Genomic DNA, 14,055 nt, shown 5'->3' with positions numbered 1-14,055 from the left:
ATTCTTTCAGAGGTAGGAAGATGAAATCTACATGCAGTATTCCAGGTGTGATTTCACCAAGGCCTTGTATAACTGAAGTAAGACATTCCTAATCTGAACTCAAATCCTGCTCGCTGCACCTATCTCTCCTTCAATTGACTTATACACCAGCAATAATGAGACAATGAGATGAAAGTGGATAGGGGTGCCAAAAATGACTGTGTGAGAAGAGGGCATGTGCAGAAGACACAGTTGGGGAAATAGAGAAGAAGTGATGCTTGCCATGGTTGTGCGAGCTGTAAATGCAGTCTTTGAAGAAAACGTTGCTACAGTCTGCATCTGAGTCACTCATGGAGCAAGAAGAACGTAACTTTTAAAATAATTTAGTTTACTTTAATTTAATTGAATTTTAACTTAATTTAACCTTTTAATTTTAGATTTTATAGTCAGATGTACACAAGTACAGAAGTGCAGTGAAAAGTGTATATTGTTGCCACACATGGTGCCATCTTAGGTGCCAACGTATCTAGGTACAAAAAACTTAGGTACAAAGTAGTAAGAGAAATGATAAAATAAAAAGTTGTGTTACTTCATAGAATAGTAGAAAAGTAAAGACAAATGTAATAGTTTATGTTGAAGTCTTTTGTGGTATAAACTAGGAAATAAAGGAATAAGTTCAAAGTTCAACAGACTTTGATGTGTCCTTCACTTATTTCACTGTGTGGTCTATTCTTGATGTCATTGCCACAGATACTGTCGTTGCTGCTGAAGCTCCTGCCTCTCTGATATCTGCCTAATGCCTTGGGAACATGTGCAGGCAGGACCCACTTGCTCACCAAGCGGAGACACTGCCATGAACTACCAAGAGACTGGTCAAGGTACTGCTGAGAGACCAGGCTGGGACCCACCGTGAGCCACCGAGACACCAGGCTGGGACCCACCATGAGCTGCGGTGAGACCAGGCCAGAACCCACCATGATCCGCTGAGAGGCCAGGCCAGGACCTACCAGGAGCCACTGAGAGACCAGGCTGGGACCCACCGTGAGCCACCGAGACACCAGGCTGGGACCCACCATGAGCTGCGGTGAGACCAGGCCAGAACCCACCATGATCCGCTGAGAGGCCAGGCCAGGACCTACCAGGATCCGCTGAGAAACCAGGCTGGGACCCACCATGAGCCGCTGAGAGACCAGGCCAGGACCTACCAGGAGCCGCTGAGAAACCAGGCCTGGACCCTCCAGGAGCCGCTGAGAGACCAGGCTGGGACCCACCATGATCCACTGAGAGACCAGGCTGGGACCCACCATGAGCTGCTGAGAGACCAGACTGGGACCCACCATGAGCTACTGAGAGACCAAGCCCGGACCCACCAGGAACCGCTGAGAGACCAGGCCGGGACCTACCAGGAGCTGCTGAGAGACCAGGCTGGGACCTACCAGGAGCCGCTGAGAGACCAGGCCAGGACCTACCAGGAGCTGCTGAGAAACCAGGCTGGGACCCACCATGAGTCACTGAGAGACCAGGCCAGGACCTACCAGGAGCCGCTGAGAAACCAGGCCGGGACCCACCAGGAGCTGCTGAGAGACCAGGCTGGGACCCACCATGATCCGCTGAGGAACCAGGCTGGGACCCACCATGTGCTGCTGAGAGACCAGGCTGGGACCCACCATGACCTGCTGAGAGACCAGGCCGGGACCTAGCAGGAGCCGCTGAGAGATCAGGCCGGGACCCACCAGGAGCTGCTGAGAGACCAGGCTGGGACCCACCAGGAGCGGCTGAGAGACCAGGCCGGGACCTACCAGGAGCCACTGAGAGACCAGGCCGGGACCGACCATGAGCCGCTGAGAAACCAGGCCAGGAGCCACCAAAGATCAAGCTGAGACCCATCCAAGAGACCAAAGCGGGAGAAAGAGAGAAAGAAACAAAAGGACCAGAGGAGCTCCGGTTGGAGAGTCCTACTCTGCCACTATCTTGACCAGAAATGAGAACATGATCCCAAACCATTGGGGAGGCAGCAATGCACAGTGACTGAAGTTACAGATTAGACACAGACAGGAGTGAACCCTGGCCTATTAATGTAAAAGCTGAAGCTCAATTTCACAAAATAGAAGGAAACAATAGAAAGACATACCTTTGTAAGCGGAACTGAACCAGTAAAGATTCATAGAATCAACAGACACTATTTCTTTCCCAGCTCTTCAGAAACATGGAGGGTCTGCAGAAAGGAAAATGACTGGAGCTCTGGAGATGCCAGTGTGAGAGGTAATGAATTGCTCCAGGCTAAAAAGAAGTAGATAAAAAAAACACAAGATCTGAACTTGTTGGCATGTTATGTGAAATGTAGCAGATGATGCCCTAGTGAGGCATGGAGTTGAGGAGCTTTTAGCATTGCACGGGGAGTTCCTAGGAGTATTTGATGTCACTTTCAACATCCATAAATATCTGATCATTGAATGGGAAAGGTTTAACTAAAGATCGCAGAAGTCAGCCTTATATAGTCTAGTAAGCAATGCAGCTACCAGTGCTTTAAAATGGATCAATTTGTGACAGTGTCATTGTTGGCATGCTTGATGAAGTGATGTAAGATTTCTTTCAAACTTAAGAAGATTGAAGTTTTGAACTGACTGTTCAGTATGTACAGCAGCGTGAGGTGCAGAAGGAAGTGTAAAATTGAAGCATATGGGATTGGGTGTAGTGTACTGACATGGAGAGAGAATTGTTAGCAGGCAGGAAACAAAGAGTAGGGATAAACTGATTGGAAAGCAGTGACCAGTGGGGTACCGCAGGGATCAGTACTTGGATTCCAACTATTCACAATATATATTAATGATCTGGATGAGGGACTAAATATAATATCTCCAGATTTGCAGATAATTTGGGTGGGAGTGTGAACTGAGAGGAGGAAGTACTGAAGTTTCAATGTCATTTGGACATTAAGTATCCAAATGAATGGGTAAATGCATAGCAGATTAAGTATAATGTGGATACATGAGGTTATCCATTCTGGTCGCAAAAAACAGGCAGGCCAGTTATTGTCTGAATGGCAATCGATTAGAGAAGGGGGAGGTGCAATGAAATCTGAAAATGAGCATGGAGATGCAACAGGCAAAATGGTATGCTGGCCTTCATAGCAAGAGGATTTGAATACAGCAACTGGGTTTTCTTGCTGCAATTGTACAGAGCCTTCAAATTGAGTTTTTCTAGCTCACAATGTCCAACATCCTTGAAGGCAGAGATATAGCCATTTTACATATGGATGACAGGGCATTTTTGGTTAAGGAAAGCACATCAGTGCTGCAGAAAAAGAATGTTTGAGGGGGTTCAATAACAGTAAGGATTTGATTAGAGCTAAAGAACAAAAAATGTGCAGTTACTTTGCTGAGTGTAATCAACAGACCACCAATTAATAGAAAGAATGTAGAGGAACAAATCTGCAAGGAAATTACAGGTAGGCACTAACATGATAGAGTAGTTATTATCAAGGGCTTTAATTACCTAAATATACACTGGTATAGCGGTAATGTAAAGACCAGCAAGTGGCAAGCATTCTTAGACTTTGTGTTCAGGAGAATTGCCTACAGCAGCACATGTATGGTCCAACAAGAGAGGAGGCAATGCTAGACCTGCTTCTTAGAAGTGAGGTAGGCCAAGTAGATCAAGTGACAGTTTAGGGACATTTAGGGGATGGTGGTCATTGGATCATAATTGCTGAGATGACAATGAAAAATGACATTAGACATTCCAGAGTAAGAATTGGCAACTGGTGGAGAGTTTGACTTCAATGAGGGTTTGAAAGGGAAGAAGAGAAGGAGCATTATTTTGGATCTCACCCATGCTGCCCAAGTAGTGTAGAAAAGGAATTTTATTCTGCATTAGACTTATGCAGTCTGATCATAGTACCAACAGAGGGCGCTGTGACTACATGGCATACATTTAGGATAATAAAATGTGAGGCTGGATGAACACCGCAGGCGCAGCAGCATCTCAGGAGCACAAAAGCTGACGTTTTGGGCCCAGACCCTGTTCAATAACCAGATTCAGGTCGGGATAGGGTGCTGGATATTTCAGTAGTATGAAGAGGAGCTTTATTTAGTTTGAAGGAGTTAACATATTAGCAATAGATGATCATCAGAACTCAAAAGGTGGAGGCAACTTGGGTTTCTCTTAACTCTGCTGTGAAAAACTTCAGGTAACCAATACAAAAAATCCCTCGCGGTGAAAACCAGTGTGCCCATTGAATATACGGTGATACTGCTGCAAAAATAATTTGCTTTTGAAATCCAGGGCGGGGTGGGGGCTCAATGTGGGAAAGGACGTATCAGTAATTGGCTGGGGGGACCAATTAAAGAGGATGTGATTGATGGTCTGAGATGGAGTAGTTTTGACAATTGTGAGGGGCAAGGGAAGTGGGCTGAAGAATCAGGCAGATTGCAGAATGAGGTGGTTGGCTGTTACAAAACTATTACAAAGCAGAAGGAGGCCATTCAACCCATTGTGTCTGCAAATGAGCATTTCATTTTGTACCATTGGCCTGCTTTTTCTCTGTAACGTGCACTTTGTTTCCTTTCAGATATCAAGATAATTCTCTTTTGAATGCCTCAATTGAAACAGCCTTCATCACACTTTCAGGCAGTACATTCCAGGCCCTAATCACTCACTGCACAAAAAAGCTTTCTCAAATTGCATTTTGTAAAAATTTTGTTAATTAATTTAAATCTGCATCTTTTTATTCTTGACCCTTTCAGAAATGACAACTTTCTCACTATCACAGTTTCTGGGACCCAAGCTAGTTCAGCATGTGTTGCTCCCCCTCAGCTGTCTTGAGAAGATCAGGAAATTGGGATCAGCGCCCTTTTAGTGGCAGTTGTGGCAGTGCAAACACAATGGGCTGAAGGGCCTTTCTGTGCTGAATGAATCTATGAACCTATTCTACGGTTGTGATGGATCACTTTCTTGAACCACTGAAGTTCATGTGGTGTTAGGGATAGAGTTTCAGGATTTTGATGCAGAGAGGGTAAAGGAATGGTAGCAGTTCCAAGTCAGGATGGGGGTTTGTGGCTTGGAGAGGAAATTGCATGTAATGATGTTCCCATACATCTCCTACCTTGTCTTTAAGGTTGTTAGAGGTCCCAGGTTTGAAAGATGCTTTGAAGGTGAGTTACTGCAGTGAATCTTGTAGATGGTACACCCTGATACCACCGTGCTTCAACAGTTAAGGAAGTAGATGTTATAGACAATGGATGGCGTGCATTCACTGTGTGTGGTGTTGCTAAATATTTTCAGGAAGAGGTAGAAAGACTCTTCTTAGGCAAGACAATCAAAAATTTTCAAAGCTTGATGGAAATGTGAAATCCAAAACACTCAAGCACATTACTGAATGGTGGAGCAGGTTTGATGGTCAAATGACCTACCTCTGCTCCTAATTCTCATGTTCACAGAAAATACATTATTTGAAAAACCAAATCATTGCCTCCAGTAAGGTTGGTTGCTTATCCATCATCCCAGCCTATTAGTAATGAATGTGGATGGTTTTGGGGTGGATTCCATTCCTGCTTCAGATTTTTGATTTTCAACTCCAACAGACCCCAATTCGTTCATTTTTCGAAGGTTGGATTCAATTCAACCAGTCACCAAGCTTAAAATGGGAAAGAAATTTAATCCCATTTCATCTATAATCCACATACTCACAACATGGACAGCCCATACCCATTACATCTGTAATCCATACACAAGTACACCTATAAAATCCATTACATTTATATCTTTCCTGAAATGTAATGCTCAGAACTATCCACAATATTCCAGTTGAGGCCCACCAGTGATTTATCTAGTTTTAGCAAGTTTCATTTTTGTGATTTATTCTTCTATTTATAAACCGAGTAGCCCAAAGACCTTTTTCACTGTCATATCAACCTTCAATATAATCTTTCAACATTTATGTATATGGACACTAATGTTCTGTTCCTCATCTATATTTTTCAAAATGGTGTCATTTAATGTCTGTTGGCTTTTTGCATTACTCCACCCAAAGTACATCCGAGGACAGATGTAAGAATGCCATGAAGGCAAACATCAAATACAGTCAATTTTCCAAGCAATCAGCAACTTCTCTCATGCAATATAAATTGTTATTCCCTTTTGAGATTTGATATTCTTGTGATTCTACCCTGATAGAACATAGAACATTACAGCACAGTACAGGCCCTTCGGCCCTCGATGTTGTGCCAACCTGTCATACCGATCTCAAGCCCATCTAACCTACACTATTCCATGTACGTCCATATGCTTATCCAATGACGACTTAAATTACCTAAATTTGGCAAATCTACAACCATTGCAGGCAAAGCGTTCCATTCCCTGACTACTCTCTGAGTAAAGAAACTACCTCTGACATCTGTCCTCTATCTTTCACCCCTCAATTTAAAGCTATGCCCCCTCGTGCTCGCCGTCACCATCCTAAGATAAAGGCTCTCCCTATCCACCCTACCTAACCCTCTGATTATTTTATATGTTTCAATTAAGTCACCTCTCAACCTTCTTCTCTCGAATGAAAACAGCCTCAAGTCCCTCAGTCTTTCCTCGTAAGACCTTCCCTCCATACCAGGCAACATCCTAGTAAATCTCCTCTGCACCCTTTCCAACGCTTCCACATCCTTCTTATAATGCGGTGACCAGAACTGTACACAATATTCCAAGTGTGGCTGCACCAGAGTTTTGTACAGCTTCACCATAACCTCTTGGTTCCGGAACTCGATCCCTCTATTAATAAAAGCTAAAACACTGTATGCCTTCTTTACAGCCCTGTCAACCTGGGTGGCAACTTTCAAGGATCTGTGTACATGGACACCAAGATCTCTCTGCTCATCTACACTACTAAGAATCTTACCATTAGCCCTGTACTTTGCCTTCTGGTTACTCCTACCAAAGTGCATCACCCCACACTTGTCTGCATTAAACTCCATTTGCCACCTCTCAGCCCAGCTCTGCAGCTTATCTATGTCTCTCTGCAACCTACAGCATCCTTCGTCACTGTCCACAACTCCACCGACCTTAGTGTCGTCTGCAAATTTACTAACCCATCCTTCTACGCCCTCATCCAGGTCATTTATGAAAATGACAAACAGCAGTGGACCCAACACGGACCCTTGCGGTACACCACTAGTAACTGGTCTCCAGGATGAACATTTCCCATCAACTACCACCCTCTGTCTTCTTTCAGCAAGCCAATTTCCGAGCCAAACTGCTATATCTCCCACAATTCCATTCCTCCGCATTTTGTACAATAGCCTATTGTGGGGAACCATTTCGAACGCCTTGCTGAAATCCATATACACCACATCAACCGGTTTACTCTCATCTACCTGTTTGGTCACCTTCTCAAAGAACTCAATAAGGTTTGTGAGGCACGACCTTCCCTTCACAAAACCGTGCTGACTATCCCTAATCAATTTATTCTTTTCTAGATGATTATAAATCCTATCCCTTATAACCTTTTCCAACACTTTACCAACAACTGAGGTAAGGCTCACTGGTCTATAATTACCTGGGTTGTCTCTACTCCCCTTCTTGAACAGGGGAACCACATTTGCTATCCTCCGGTCGTCTGGCACTATTCCTGTAGACAATGGTGAGTTAAAGATCAATGCCAAAGGCTCGGCAATCTCCTCCCTGGCTTCCCAGAGGATCCTTGGATAAATCCCATCCGGCTCAGGGGACTTATCTATCTTCACCCTCTGTAGGATTTCTAATACCTCTTCCTTCTGAACCTCAATCCCACCTAGTCTAGTAGCCTGTATCTCAGTATTCTCCTCGACAACATTGTCGTTTTCTAGAGTGAATACTGTTGAAAAATATTCATTTAGTGCTTCCCCTATCTCATCTGACTCCACACACAACTTACCACTACTATCCTTGATTGGGCCTAATCTTACTTTCGTCATTCTTTTATTCCTTAAATACCTATAGAAAGCCTTAGGGTTTACCCTGATCCTATCCGCCAACAACTTCTCATGTCTCCTCCTGGCTCTTCTGAGCTCTCTCTTTAGGTCTTTCCTGGCTACCTCGTAGCCCTCAAGTGCCCTAACTGAGCCTTCACATCTCATCCTAACATAAGCCTTCTTCTTCCTCTTGACCAGCGATTCCACCTCCTTCGTAAACCACAGCTCCCGCACTCAACAACTTCCTCCCTGCCTGACAGGTACATATTTTTCTAGGACACACAGGAGCTTTTCCTTGAATAAGCTCCACATTTCTAATGTGCCCATCCCCTGCAGTTTCCTTCCCCATCCTATGCTCCCTAAATCTTGCCTAATCTCATCGTAATTGCCTTTCCCCCAGCTATAACTCTTGCCCAGTGGTATACACCTACCCCTTTCCATTGACAAAATCTTCAAAAAAAATGTTTGTTTCATTAATACTCAACCTCTGCACGGCCAAATGATTATTTTTGTTTTGCTCTACATAGAAATTTCCTTTTACATTAATTTCTAGCCTTTCTTCCATCTAATTTGTATTACCTCTTTACCACATTTTCAAACAATAGAAAGATGGGAGTAAACCGCACAGGATACCATCTAGTGACTGATCTTTGATCTGTCTTCATATTAGGCAATCCATAGATTCATCATGTTCTTTTGCCATGGCCCTGAGTCATCAAATATTCATTTGCATTTCCCTTAAAGGCTGATTAATCTCTGCTGCAGCCACACTCTGTAGCATATCAATTCTTTCTCCAACTAATATGACAATGGACTAATATTGGATTCTCAGATTGAGGAGCTCTCTGTGGATTTTTGGTAGCTTGTGATTCTAATACTGTTTGAAGGATAAATATTTGGCATGACACTAGGGATGCTTCCAGTGTTCTTCTTTAAAATAATAGCAACGAGATCCTGTCCATCCATCAAGCTAGGCTGATGAGACACTGGCTTAATGCATCATCTCAAAAAGCACCATGTGACAGTGCAGTACGCTATCAGTATCACACAGAAAGTTCTGTGACCATGTCGTTGAGTGGGTTTTGAATCCAGGATACTGCAATTTGGAAATAAAAGGACTACAACTGAGCTACAGCTAACATTGGAAGGCAGTTTAATGCTGTTTGTTCACTTTCTTTGGCTGGTTCAGTGGGCAGCTTTAAAGCGAGTGTTGGAAAATGAATGTAAATGACAGAAAACTGATTACTGAAAGAGTTCTGGAAATAATGTTGGAAGGAGGCTTTGGATACGAGTGACTGGTGTCATGTTGGTTACAGACAGACACTTTAATGTTCATCAGCTGCCCACTCACATGGAAATGCTTTCTTATCTTAAATTATGCCTTGCCTATACTCTCCTCCGATGATTCCCAAGACTCACTCACATGCCTTTCGTATGCGGTCTGTTCAGCAGGACATCTTTGGCACCACAAGTTGCTCAGCTCATTCAGATCATTCATGGACATCTCCCCACTACCTCTAAGGGAACATGCGACAGAGAAAAACTAAAACTTGAAGGGGCCAGCTCAGATTTGCAGGAGGTGGTGCACCCTCATGTGGCTAATGTTGTTGATGGGTCATTGAAAAGCATGAACTAGGCTGCCATCATCGCCAGGAACCCCCAGCTGTCAGCCAACTTGCTTTCTGCTCGAATAGGGTAGCACTTTTAAAACAGATTAGATTTGAGAGCCGGAGATGTGCATTATTTATTAGTCACCAGGGAAAATCTCACAATAGAATCACAAGCACCGTTCTAAGGATTGTGGTATTTGTACTTCTTGGAAGGGAGCACTTCAGCAGTGCATGTATGGATGCCCAGTAATGGTGGCTGTGGTTTGTTATGTCTCAGAGTTCAAGTCTCACTCCACGGCTAAAGCTGATACTCCAGTCCAGGACTGAGGAAATGCTGCCCTGCTGAAGGTGCAGTCTTTTGATGAGATGTGAACCCAAGGCACAGCTTTCCCTCCTGGTTGGATGTAAAAGATGTCACAACACACATTTGCAGAAGAATAGAAGAGTTCTGCTTGGTGCCCTGGCCAGTGTTTATCCCTCAATCGGCATCACAGATCAAACTGTCTGATCATTGATGATGGGAACTGCAGATGCTGGAGATTCCAAGATAATAAAATGTGAGGCTGGACGAACACAGCAGGCCAAGCAGCATCTCAGGAGCACAAAAGCTGACGTTTCGGGCCTAGACCCTTCATCAGAGAGGGGGATGGGGGGAGGGAACTGGAATAAATAGGGAGAGAGGGGGAGGCGGACCGAAGATGGAGAGTAAAGAAGATAGGTGGAGAGGGTGTAGGTGGGGAGGTAGGGAGGGGATAGGTCAGTCCAGGGAAGACGGACAGGTCAAGGAGGTGGGATGAGGTTAGTAGGTAGCGGGGGGTGCGGCTTGGGGTGGGAGGAAGGGATGGGTGAGAGGAAGAACCGGTTAGGGAGGCAGAGACAGGTTGGACTGGTTTTGGGATGCAATGGGTGGGGGGGAAGAGCTGGGCTGGTTGTGTGGTGCAGTGGGGGGAGGGGACGAACTGGGCTGGTTGAGGGATGCAGTCGGGGAAGGGGAGATTTTGAAACTGGTGAAGTCCACATTGATACCATATGGCTGCAGGGTTCCCAGGCGGAATATGAGTTGCTGTTCCTGCAACCTTCGGGTGGCATCATTGTGGCAGTGCAGGAGGCCCATGATGGACATGTCATCAAGAGAATGGGAGGGGGAGTGGAAATGGTTTGCGACTGGGAGGTGCAGTTGTTTTTTGCGAACTGAGCGGAGGTGTTCTGCAAAGCGGTCCCCAAGCCTCCGCTTGGTTTCCCCAATGTAGAGGAAGCCGCACCGGGTACAGTGGATGCAGTATACCACATTGGCAGATGTGCAGGTGAACCTCTGCTTGATGTGGAATGTCATCTTGGGGCCTGGGATGGGGGTGAGGGAGGAGGTGTGGGGACAAGTGTAGCATTTCCTGCGGTTGCAGGGGAAGGTGCCGGGTGTGGTGGGGTTGGAGGGCAGTGTGGAGCGAACAAGGGAGTCACAGAGAGAGTGGTCTCTCCGGAAAGCAGACAGGGGAGGGGATGGAAAAATGTCTTGGGTGGTGGGGTCGGATTGTAAATGGCGGAAGTGTCGGAGGATAATGCGTTGTATCCGGAGGTTGGTAGGGTGGTGTGTGAGAACGAGGGGGATCCTCTTGGGGCGGTTGTGGCGGGGGCGGGGTGTGAGGGATGTGTCGCGGGAAATGCGGGAGACGCGGTCAAGGGCGTTCTCGATCACCGTGGGGGGAAAGTTGCGGTCCTTAAAGAACTTGGACATCTGGGATGTGCGGGAGTGGAATGTCTTGTCGTGTCTGATCATTGTACTGTTTGTGAGAGCTTGCTGTGCATAAATTGTTCCCTACGATTCCTACATCACAGCAGTGAATACACTGCAGATGGATGTTGTTGGTCCTTAAAAAGCTTTGCCATGCAAACGATCAGAAAGTGCTATATAAATGCAATCTTTACTTTGCTGTTTATTCTTTATGATGAAGCTAAAGTAATGCAATGACATTTCTTCTGACAGAGCCATGTTTTATTCACTCACGTAGGCATTTATCACCCTTCTCTGGTTGTCCTTGAGAAAGTGATGGTGAGCTGCTTTCTTCACTCCATTTGATGTAGGTAGAGCCACAATGACATTACAGGGGGAGTTCCAGATTCCCCTAAATCTTCTCAAGGTTGAGGATGAGTGGGAAGCAAAGCAGCAAAAAGAGAAGAAAGTGGCTGTGGGAGTGTCAGAAGAAACAAAAACATACAATTCCTCCACCACCATCACTCAATAGCAGCAGGGTATACCATCTACAAGAAGCACAGTGGAAATTCACCGAATATCCTTGGGCAGTATCTTCCGAATGCACGACTCCTTCCATTCAGAAGGAGAAGGGCAACAGATATCTGGGAACACTGCCACCTGGAAGTCCTCTTCCAAGCTACTCACCATACTTACTTGGAAATATATCGCTGTTCCTTCATTGTCGCTGGGTCAAAATCCTGGAATTCTCTCCCGAACGGCATTGTGGGTCGACCCACAGAATGTAGACTACAGCAGTTCATGAAGGCAGCGTTTCACCACTTTTCCAGGAGCAACTAGGATGGACAATAAATGTTGGCTGAGCCAGCGATGCCGGCGTCTCATCAGTAAATTGAAAGAAAAGCAGAATTTGTCATTGAGCCGGAGAAATATAAGTAGTTTTGAATATTTTAAAGTTGGAGAAAGAAGCAGGTTTTCAGCAACAGATGAGCTGAGGCACAGTTGGGGTAGGATGATGCTTTGGGGCCAGAATTAAGAGGTTTTAGTGATGGCACAGAAATGTGTCTAAAAACGTATCTCCACGCCAATCATAACATCAACGTTATGAGCAGTCTGATTCAGCCTTGGGCATTGGAGAGTGATGAAGTTAATAGCGGAAGGCCTGGAGACTCAAGACTACAGCCAACTGCCTGTCCTTTCTCTCCAGTTTTGATGGTAACAGCAAAACCAGAACAGCCTGGGAGAGTTTCTCAACCAGCGGGCTGGCATTTCACAGATAAAATCTTTTGCTGTTGTGACTCTGAGCTTTGAACAATGCCTGTTGCTGACGATCACTTTCGGGCAGAAGAATTCCTTTTTAATCCGGCTTGCACCTGACCTCTGTTGCACCAGAAAAACAGCCACCCCTCTATCACAATCGAATGTGCAGGAGGTGTGCTAACAGCGCCGAAGAGGCACAGTAGCCTCATTACCCATGTGTGTGGTAAAATCAATATGTGGACCGTCGTCAGACATTTACACCCAATAGCCTTGCAAATTCCTGATCCCTATCTAAAACAGGAGCAGAATAGCTAAATTTAAAACTCAACACTGATTTGTACAGTTACAAAGGGTGGCACGGTGGCTCAGTGGTTAGCACTGCAGCCTCCCAGCACCAGGAACTTGGGTTCGATTCCAGCCTCAGGCGACTGTCTGTGTGGAGTTTGCACATTCTCCCCGTATCTGCGTGGGTTTCCTCCAGGTGCTCCGGTTTCCTCCCACAACCCAAAGATGCGCAGGCTAGGTGGATTGGCCATGCTAAATTGCCCGTAGTGTTCAGGGGTGTGTGGGTGATAGGGGAATGGGCCTGGGTGGGATGTTTCAAGGGGCGGTGTGGACTTGTTGGGCTGAAGGGCCAGTTTCCACACTGTAGGGAATCTAATCTAATCAAAGAGGCAGTAGCATTCAGCTCTTCTGTTTCCCATTGCTTCACCTGTGAATGGACAATGATGACTAACGCCATTGGGCAGCATTGTGGCTCAGTGCTTCACAGCGCCAGGGACCCGGGTTTGATTCCACCCTTGAATGACTATCTGTGCGGAGTTTGCACATTTTCTCCATGTCAGCATAGATTTCCCCTGGGTGCTCTGGTTTCCTTCCACAATCCAAAGATGTGCAAGGTAGGTGGATCAGCCACACTAAACTGCTCATAGTGTCCAGGGATGTGGAGGCTAGGTGGATTCACCATGTAAAATGCAGGTTTATAGGATGGGGTTGATTGATTGATTGATTTGATTTATTGTCACATGTACCTAAGTACAGTTAAAAAAAACTTTGTTTGCCAGCTGTACAGGCAGATCATAGGGTGCTTGGACAGAGAGAAGCAAGATCAACATTAACAAGGTCATTTTTTGAACTTAGAGAGTCCATTCATCAGTCTGATTATGGCCAGGATGAAGCTGTTCTTGAACCTGTTGGTGTGTGTGTGTTCAGCTTTTGTATCTTCTGCCTGATGGGAGTGGGTTTAGGAGAGCATTATCAAGGTGAGGGGGGTCTTTGATGATGTTTGCAGCCTTTCCATGGCCATGAGAAGTGTAAATGGGGTCCATAGATGAGAGGTAGGCTTCTGTTAAGATATGGGCTATACACACAACCTTTTGTGGTTTCTTACAGTCCTGGGCAGAGCAGTTGCCATATGCAACTGGTCCTGTTGTGCTTTCTATGCTGCATCTGTAAAAGCCGGTGAGAGTCCTTACTGAGATGCTAAATTTCCTAAGCTTTTTGAGCAAGGAGAAGTGTTGTTGTGCCTTCTTGACTGTCGCATCTACGTGGAAAGTTCAGG

The sequence above is a fragment of the Stegostoma tigrinum genome, chromosome 14 (assembly GCF_030684315.1).
Source record: "Stegostoma tigrinum isolate sSteTig4 chromosome 14, sSteTig4.hap1, whole genome shotgun sequence".
Lineage (NCBI taxonomy): Eukaryota > Metazoa > Chordata > Chondrichthyes > Orectolobiformes > Stegostomatidae > Stegostoma > Stegostoma tigrinum.
This window is presented reverse-complemented; position numbering follows the sequence as displayed.